Source organism: Psammomys obesus, unplaced genomic scaffold (assembly GCF_907164565.1).
Source record: "Psammomys obesus unplaced genomic scaffold, mPsaObe1.curated_primary_1811, whole genome shotgun sequence".
In the NCBI taxonomy this organism is placed as follows: Eukaryota; Metazoa; Chordata; class Mammalia; order Rodentia; family Muridae; genus Psammomys; species Psammomys obesus.
Window position 1 is genome coordinate 55,582,884 of NW_026585895.1, and position 9,545 is coordinate 55,592,428.

The window sequence follows — 9,545 nt, forward strand, 5'->3', positions numbered from 1 at the left end:
TCTGACAGGGGGATCTGTCAGTTCAGTGGTGTCCACTGTCTGCTGGGCAGAGAGACCCTTATTTGGGTAGCCACTTCTGTTGTCTCAGCCAGGGAACATGGAGTCTCCTGTTAGGGCTAGCTCCACCCCACCGCTGCCATTGCAGCCCTGGAAGGCTAGTACCGCCCCCACAGGGAGGTCTTGGGAAGCCTGTACAGCTGCCCACAGACCTGGGAGTCCATACAGCTGCTTGCAGCCACAGAACTTGGAGTTCTGCCTCTGCTGTCTCAGTTATGGAGCAGGCAGGTCTCTGCTTGGAGCAATAAGCACTGCAGGCTGCCTCTGTGGAGGAGGGAGGCCTGTCAAGGGAAAGTGCAGGGATGTTGAATATTTGCCACTCTCCGTCCTCGGAGATATCCTTGGGTAACCTAGATCCAAATGGTCTTGGCTCATGGATTGTCTCATATATCCCAGGAAGCGTCAATGTCGATGTTCTGGCTTCAGCTGTCCCACCATTCAACAATTTCAGAGTTTTGGATCCTGTGCCCCTCAGATATGGTGCATGCTGTTCACCTCCAACTTGGATTTCTCCGAAGATACTATCTCTTTTCCCATTGTATGGTTTTGGCGTCTTTGTCAAAAATCAGATACCCATAAGTGTGTGGGTTTATTTCTGGGTCTTCTATTAGATTCCATTGATCCACAAGCCTGTTTCTATGCCTGTACTATGCAGTTTTTATTACTGTTGCTCTATAGTACAGCTTAAATTTATAATCATTTTTATAATGATTTTCTATATGGCTGTTTTTTTCCACCTTGAATAATGACATCTTTTGCTATAGAAAAGTTTTCAGTTTTATGAAGTCCCATTTACTAATGGTTTTAATGCGTGAGATGGTGAGGTCCTGTGCAGAAAGTTCTTTTCTGGATAAAAAAAAATTTTGATCATACCCACTAGAATATAAGATATTGAGGTTGTTGATCCATTTGGAATTGAGTTTTCTTCAAAGTAAAACAAAACAATCTAATTTCATTCTTTTACATGTAAGATCAAGTTTGACTGGCACAAGTTTTTGAAGAGACTGACTGCAATGTTGTACTCTTGAATATATTGCTGAATATTAGGTTACTGTAAAAGTGTGTCTTTACATGTAAATTCTCAATTCTATTTCATTGATAAATGTGTCTGTTTTTATGCAAATACCATGCACACACACCTGCAGTATAATTTGAAATCTGGAATTGTGGTACCTCCAACAGTTCTTCTATTGTTTAGGATTGTTTTAGGTATCCTTGCTTGTTAGCTGTTACACATGAAATTTGTTATTTTTCTAATTTCTGAGAAAATTCATGTTGGGCTTTTGGTAGGGATATGTTGAATCTGTACTTTGCTTTGGTAGGATGATCACTTTAATAATACTATTTCTGCCAATCCATGAGCATGGATGTCTTTTCACCTTCTTGTATCTTTTTCATTGTCTTAAAGTTATGGGTCTTCTACTTTACTGGCCAGTTTTGCTGCAATATATTGTTATTTGAGTCAATGTGAGTAGTGTTGTTTTCTTAATTTCTGTATTTGATTTTTTTTCTGTTGTTACTTACATATAGAAAGGCTACTAAATTTTGTGTGGTAATTTTGTACCCTGACATTTTGCTTTGTTCTTACAATGAAACTGTGCTAAAACTAAATTTCAAGTTGTTCAGCCAACTAAAACACAAAATTATAGCCCAATATCTGTAATGTACATAGACACAAAAAATCTCTATTAAATTCTTAAAGATTTAATTTGAGAACACATGAGAAAGATTATCCACCCTGATCAAGTTGCATTCATCCCAGAGATGGTTCTGGGATGGTACATATGTAAATGTAATTCAACATATAAATAGACTCTAGGACAGAAGGTACATGATCATCTCAATAAGTGAAGGAAAGGCCCATGACAATCTCCAGCATCTTTTTATGATCAAAAGTCCTGGAGAAACAAGAGATACAGGGAAAATATCTGTGTTGTTGTTATTATTTTTATCTACTGGCATGAATAACTCTTCTCAGTTTGAAGACAAGATTATTTTATAAAGAATCCTAGTCGTGTAGACTCATATAACTTAGTCAGGAGGATACAAACTCTTTTGGGAGAATGTTGTATATGATTCATGTAACCATGTGGCTGAAGATGTGTTTGCTTGCTTCTCTGTGTCTTGTTTCTTAATTTTTGTTCTTTTTCAGTATCCTTTCAATACTGTCATGGATTTCTGAAGCTTTTCTTTTATACCTTTCTTTGAGAAACAGTTTATATTTTTCTTATTTTTGCTTTCTTCTTAGCCAGCCCTCACAGAACAGCCTCTGCTTGGAATTCTCCATTCTTTCTTTTTTACTGTGATTCTTTATATTGATTGTTAAATCGAAAGAATCTAGAGTCTCACTGAAGCTAAATCTCTGGGCATGCCTGAGATTTTCTCAATTAGATAAATTCAGATATATAAACCCACCCTAAATGTATATAGATTCCATGTGCTGAGGTTCTGGACTGAATAAAAATGATGAAACCATCTAAACAAAAGCATACACTGTCTTTAGTTTCTGACTATGGATGTAATATATCCAGCTACCTGACAGTCCAGCTGTTATCCCCAACCGCCACGGTGATAGACTTCACCTAAAACTGTAAATTAAATTAAAAACTTCCTCAAATCCTTTTTATTCTATTTTCCTATTTCTCTTCACAAAGGTCACCACTTCAGCCATTTTTTTATGTATTCTATTTTTAGATCTATTTTATATATTTAATCTGTATATATAAAAGTCATATGTATAGTCTATAAAGGCAGATAACTCATAAAGATACCCATATTTTAATATTGTATATATGTTCTGTGATTTCTCTACATAGAAAATCAGGTTTTTGTTTGTCTTTTTCTAAGAAACAGGCAAATTGAGGCTCTCTAATTACTTAGCTTATAGATTATACATACAGAAAAATTAATATATTATTAATAGAGCTTTAGCTTTATTAATTAGTGATTAGTTGACCTGTAATTTGAAGTTGATTGTAGTGAATCTTCTGGATCCACGGACCCAGTGGATGGAAAACTTAAGTATGGAGATACTATGGTTAGATTATAAATGCTTACATGGAGGAATTTTTTTTTTTTAGTTGCTATATTTTGATTCATAGAATGATACCATTATTCAAAGTCTTAAACCAAATAAATGAGAAAATTACATTAGGCATTTGCTCATGTTTATAAAAAACAACGAATAATATCATTTTGATCAAACTGTTCCTAAGAAATAGTGATTAAATGACATCTAATAGTTTCTTTGTGTGCAATTTCTTTCCAAGTGGTATAGAAAATTGATTAGCTTTTAATGAACCTCTGTTGTGTATAAAGTGATTCCCACAGATTTCCTGCTTTATTAATTGTTCTAGCAACTTTGCAAAAAAATGATTTATATAGAATATTTCATCTTGTAACAGGTTCCACAGTCAATTAATGGATTGCTGTATGAATTATGCATCTTAAACTAAAAGCAAGTAAGCATGAAAGATACAGCCAAGGTCATTTCCAAACAAAGAGAGGCGTATTAACCAAAATGTTTTATAAAGATAGGCTTTATTAATTTAATTTCTGCTGTTTTCTTTACTCTATCTCTGTATATATGCATTTATGTACATTGCAGTTTCTCTCTCTCTGCATATATACGTATATATAGTACAGGATAATAAAAAACTCTTTCAATTTGTGAACAAATGCAGGCACCCAAAGTTCATTGCTCTGCAGCCAGACAAAATCTGTAATTTAATTAATTTTGTAAAGTTAAGTATCAGAAATTACATTCAGATGTTTTTGTCTGGTTCAAAAATATCCTAAATGCAATTGAATTTGCCTATAATTTATTAACATTCAAAAAGTGATGTTCCACAAATAAGCAGTTTAATTAGATAAAGGGCATAATTAGACCAATGCAGCATTTCTATCATTTCATAGGATAATAATGATAGTTTTCAAAAGTTATATGCCATTATCATTTATTCATGCTAAGAGAAGGACATGATTTTCATATTCTCAGAGCTACATAGAGCAGAGTTTATTTGTAATTTTCTGAGGAAAAAAAAACAAGTTAAAATACTGAAAAGATCTTAGCCTTTGGTGTCTAGATGCTTTAATTTGATAACTTGACCATCTGTAAGTTGTGTTTCTTAAGAAAATTTAACTTACTTGGACCTCAGCTCTCTATTTTGAAAAGAGCACAATGGCACTGTTCGCACAGTGAACTGTAAATAGGACCATATGAATAAGTAAAATAAGAACATTTCTTTTTTTAAAAAAATTTTGTACTTTCTCCCTCAATCCCATCTCCCCCCTAACCTGATATGCCCATTCTTATTTCTACCTGCTCCCAATCCACCTATAAAATTATTCTATTTCCCTTCCCAGGGAGATCTTTATCTAACCTGTGTCTGCAGATTGAAGCTTGGTTACCATTTATTTAATAACCAATATACACTTATAAGTGAGCACATACCATGTTTGTCTTTCTGAGACTGGGTTACCTTCCTCAGGATGAGTTTTTCCTAGTTCCATCCATTTGTCTACAGACTTCATGATGCCTTTTTTTTTTTAAATAACTGAGTAAAACTTGATTGTGTAAATGTGCTATATTTTCTTTATTCATTCTTCTGTTGAGAGACATCTGGGCTATTTCCAATTTCTGGCTATTATGACTAAAGATTTTATGAACATGATTTAGCCAGTGTCGTTGTGGAAGGATTGAGCATTCTTTAAGTATATGTCCAAGATTGGTATAGCTGGAACTTGAGGCACTGATTCCAACTTTCTGAGGAACCATCATATTGATTCCTATAGTGGCTGTACAAGTTTGCACTCCCACTAGCATGTAGGAGTGTTTCTCTTGTTTCACATTCTTGTCAGCATTAGCTGTCACTGGGATTTATTGATCTTAACCATTCTGACAGGTGTAAGATGAAATCTCAATGTAGTTTTGATTTGCATTCCCCTAATGACTGAGGATGTTGGGCATTTCTTTTAAGTTTTTCTCAGCCATTTGAGTTTTCTCTATTGAGCATTCTCTGTTTAGATCTGTACCCCATTCTTTTTTTTTCTTTTTCTTTTTAGTTACAATTTGTTAACTCTGTGTCCCAGCTGTATCCCACTCCCTCATTCCCTCTCCTCCCTGCCCCTTTCCAAGTCCACTGATAGGGGAGGACCTCCTCCCCTTTCATTTGACCCTGTTTTATCAGGTATCTTCAAGGCTGGCTGCAAAGTCCTCCTCTGTGGCCTAACAGGACTGCTCCTCCCCTGGGGGGGGGTGTCAAAGAGCCTGCCCTTGAGGTCCTGTTAGAAATAGTCCTTGTTCCCCTTACTTTGGAAAACTACTTGGTTGCTGAGCTACCACGGGCCACATCCAAGCAGAAGTTCTATGTTATATCCATAGATGGTCCTTGGTTGAGTGTCATTCTCAGAAAAGGCCCTGTGCCCTGATATATTTGGTACTTGTAGAGCTCTTAAACTGGATTATTTTGTTTTTTGATATCTAGTTTCTTGTGGTCTTTATATATTTGGCTATTAGTCCTCTAGCAATGAGAAGTTAGTAAAAATGTTTTCCCATTCTTTAAGCTGTCACTTTTTCTTTTGCCTTACTTAAGGTCAAATTTGTTGTTCCTCCTCAGGACTTGTTTAGGCAGCCATAGCACTCAGATCATGAGGTGAACTTTCCTTTATAGTTATTGGAGCCAATCTCATATCAGAGTTTCTATTCCTTTGGCTCTTACAAACTTCTAACTGTTTTTCCCAATATTCTTTGAGTCTTAGATGCAGGAGTCTTTCCTGTTTCACCTGGCATATCACTTTTGTCCTGCTAATCCCCTTTATAAGTCTCCCATCTCTACAGGAAATTTTTAATTTCCTGATTTCTATGGTTACTCAAAGTTATAAACTGATACCTGAAGATTTGGAACTAGGAACCAAAGAAGAGAGACAACATGCTGTGTTTGTCTTTGAGTCTATGTCATATTTTTCAATACAATATCTTCCTGTTCTATTTACTCACCAATTTTATTATTTCATACATTCTTATAGCTGAGTAGTTTTCCATATTTTATATAAATATAATATATAACATAAGTGCCTGTAGAGTAGGATGTCAATTCATTGGGCATGTGTGCCAAAGAATGTTACAGATAGGTCGTGTGGTAGATTTATTTTTAGCTTTTCGAGAATTTTCAGAGTGCCTGTAATACTGGCAACAGTGAGTAAGGATTCATATTTTCCCATCTTAGCCAACATGTACATTGTTTTGTTTGGTTTTGTTTTGACAGATATTCTGACTGGGCTGAGATGAAATATCCATGTTATTCTAATTTGCATTCCCTTTATTTTTGAAAACAATGAACATTTTAAAGACTTTTTTGGCCATTTTTTATTTTTTATTTTGAGAATTCTATTCAGGTCCATGACCTTTTTTTTTTTAAATAGATCATTATTTTTCTTAACTCTGTGTTTTGATTACATACACAGTATTTTAATCTTCTGTCAGATTATAGTTGGCAAATTATCTCTCGAAATTTGTACATTTCCTGTTTATCATATTAATTGTTTCCTTAGCTGTGAAGAAAATTATTAGTTTTAGGAATTTCTACATGTCCATTGTTGGCCTCAATTCCTGAGCAAACTGAGTCCTATTCAGAAAATTCTTTTCTGTAAGTATATAATGTAAGGTAATGCCTAATTTTTTTTTTCTGGCTGTTTCAGTGATTGAGATTTCACATGTATGTCTTTTTGTTTTGTTCTTAATTAATTAATTAATTAATTAATTAATCATAAATTTATTCAGTTTGTATCCAAGTTGTAGCTCCCTCCCTCATCTCTTCCTGTCCCACCCTCCCTTCCTATTCCTCTTTCTAGTCTACTGATAGGGGAAGTCTTCTTCCCCTACTATCTGACCCTAACTTATCCCTCTTCCCTAATCCACTGATAGGGGAAGTCCTCTTCCCCTAGTGTCTAACCCTAGCTTATCAGGTCTCATCAGGACACCCTAGATCCCCTTCCTCTGTAGTCGCACTAGGTTGCCCAACCAGGGAGCAGGCTATCGAGTTCATGTCAAAGACTGTCTCTTCTTCCCTTACTTGGGGACTCACATGGAGACTGTCTAAAGGCTAATATGAGCAGAGGTTCTATGTCCTCTCTATGCATGGTCTTCCATTGATGCATCACTCTTTGCAGTTCCCTCAGGGCCCTGCTTTTATGGCTGTGTTAGTCTCCTTGTGGGGCTCTTGTGCCCTCCAGGTCCTTCTATCTCCCTCCAAAGTTTGGCTGCAAGTCTCTGAATCTGCTTTGATCTGCTGTTGTGTGGAGTCTTTCAGAGGGCACTTGTTGTAGGTGCCCATCCTTTTTCCTCCCCTCCACTGCTTCCAGTATTTATCCTGTTTTCTCTTCTGAATGAAAATTAAGCATCTTCCCTAGGTCCTCCTTGTTCTTTAGCATCTTTAGGTCTGTAGATTTTAGTATGTTTATCCTATATAATATGGCTAATATCCACTTATGAGTGAGTATATACAATGCCTATCTTCATGCTTCTGGATTACTTCACTCAGGGTGATCCTTTCTAGTTCCTGTAAATTTTATGATTTCCTTGTTTTTAATAGCTGAGTAGTATTCCATTGTGTAAATGTACCACAATTTCTGTAGTTGAGGGACATCTAAGTTATTTCCAGATTACGGCTATTGCAAATAAGGCTGCTATGAATATAGCTGAGCAAATGTTTTTGTTGTATGGTTGAGCACATTTCAGATATATGCCCAGGAGTGGTATAGCTGGTTCTTTAGGTAGCACTATTCCAATTTTCTGAGAAAGCAACAGATTGATTTCCAAAGTGGTTGTACAAGTTTACATTCCCACCAGGAATGGAGGAGGGTTTCCCTTTCTCCACATCCTCTCCAGCATGTGTTGTCACTTGAGTTTTTGAAGTTAGCCATTCTGGTGGGTGTGAGATAGAATTTCAGAGTTGTTTGATTTCCTTTTCCTGATGACTAAGGACGTTGAGCATTTCTTTATTTTTCTGTCATTCAATATTCTTCCACTGAGAATTCTCTGTTTGGGTTTTTACCCAATTTTTAATTGGATTAATTGGTTTGTTGGTGTTTAATTTCCTGAGTTCTTTATAGATTCTGGATATTAGCCCTCTGTCAGATGTAGGGTTGGTGAAGATCTTTTTCCAATCTGTAGGCTGCCATTTTGTTCTGTTGACCATGTCCTTTGTTGTACAGAAGCTTTTCAGTTTCAGGAGGTCCTATTTATTGATTGTTGATCTTAGCCTGTGCTCTTGGTGTTCTGTTCAGGAAGTTGTCTCCTGTGCCAATGCATACAAGACTCTTTCCCACTCTTTCTTCTAACAGATTTAGTGTGTCTGGATTTATATTGAGTTCTTTGATCCATTTGACTTTAATTTTTTGTGCAGGGTGATAAATATGGGTCTACTTGTATTTTTTTACATGTAGACATCCAGTTAGACCAGCATCATTTGTTGAAGATGCTATCTTTTTCCTTTGTATAGTCTTGGCTTCTTTGTAAAAAATTGGGTATCCATAGGTGTATGGGTTTATTTCTGGGTGTTCAATTTGATTCCATTGATCTACCAGTCTGTTTCTATGCCAGTACCATGCTGTTTTTATTACTGTTGCTCTGTAGTACAGCTTGAGATCAGGGATGGAGATACCTCCAGAGGATCTGTTGTTGTACAGTATTGTTTTAGCTATTCTGGATTTTTTGCTTTTCTATATGAAGTTGAGAATTTTTTTTTTTGAGATCTCTAAAGAATTGTGTTGGTATTTTGATGGGAATTGCATCAAAACTGTAGATTACTTTTGGTAGGGTGGTTATTTTTAATATGTTAATCTTTTAGATCCATTAGCATGGGCGATCTTTCCATATGATATATTCTTTAATTTCTTTCTTCAGAGGCTTGAAGTTTTTGTGTTTTTTCATACAAGTCTTTCACTTCCTTGGTTAGAGTTATAGCAAGGTACTTTATGTTCTTTGTGGCAATAGTGAAGGATGTTGTTTTTCTAAATTCTTTCTCAGCCCATTTGTCTTTTGTATAACAGAAGGCCGCTGTTTTCTGTTTGTTTGTTTGAGTTAATTTTGTATCCAGGCACTTTGCTGAGGGTGTTTATCATTTCCCTAGTAGAATTTTTGGGGTTACAATATCATCTGTGAATAGTGATATTTGACTTCTTTTCCAATTTGTATCCCCTCGATCTCCTTTAGTTGTCTTATTGCTTTAGCCAGGACTTCCTCCCCTTCCATCTGACCCTAGCTTATCAGGTCTCACCAAGACTGGCTGCAATGTCCTCCTCTGTGGCCTAACTAGGCTGCTCCTCCCATTGGGGCTGGGGAGATCAAAGAGCTAGCCGCAGAGTTCATGTTAGAGATAGTCTCTGTTCCCATTACTAGGGTAAACAACTTTGATACTGAACTTCCATGGGCTATGTCTGAGCAGGGGTTCTAGGTTATATCCATGCATGCTCCTTGGTTACAGAAT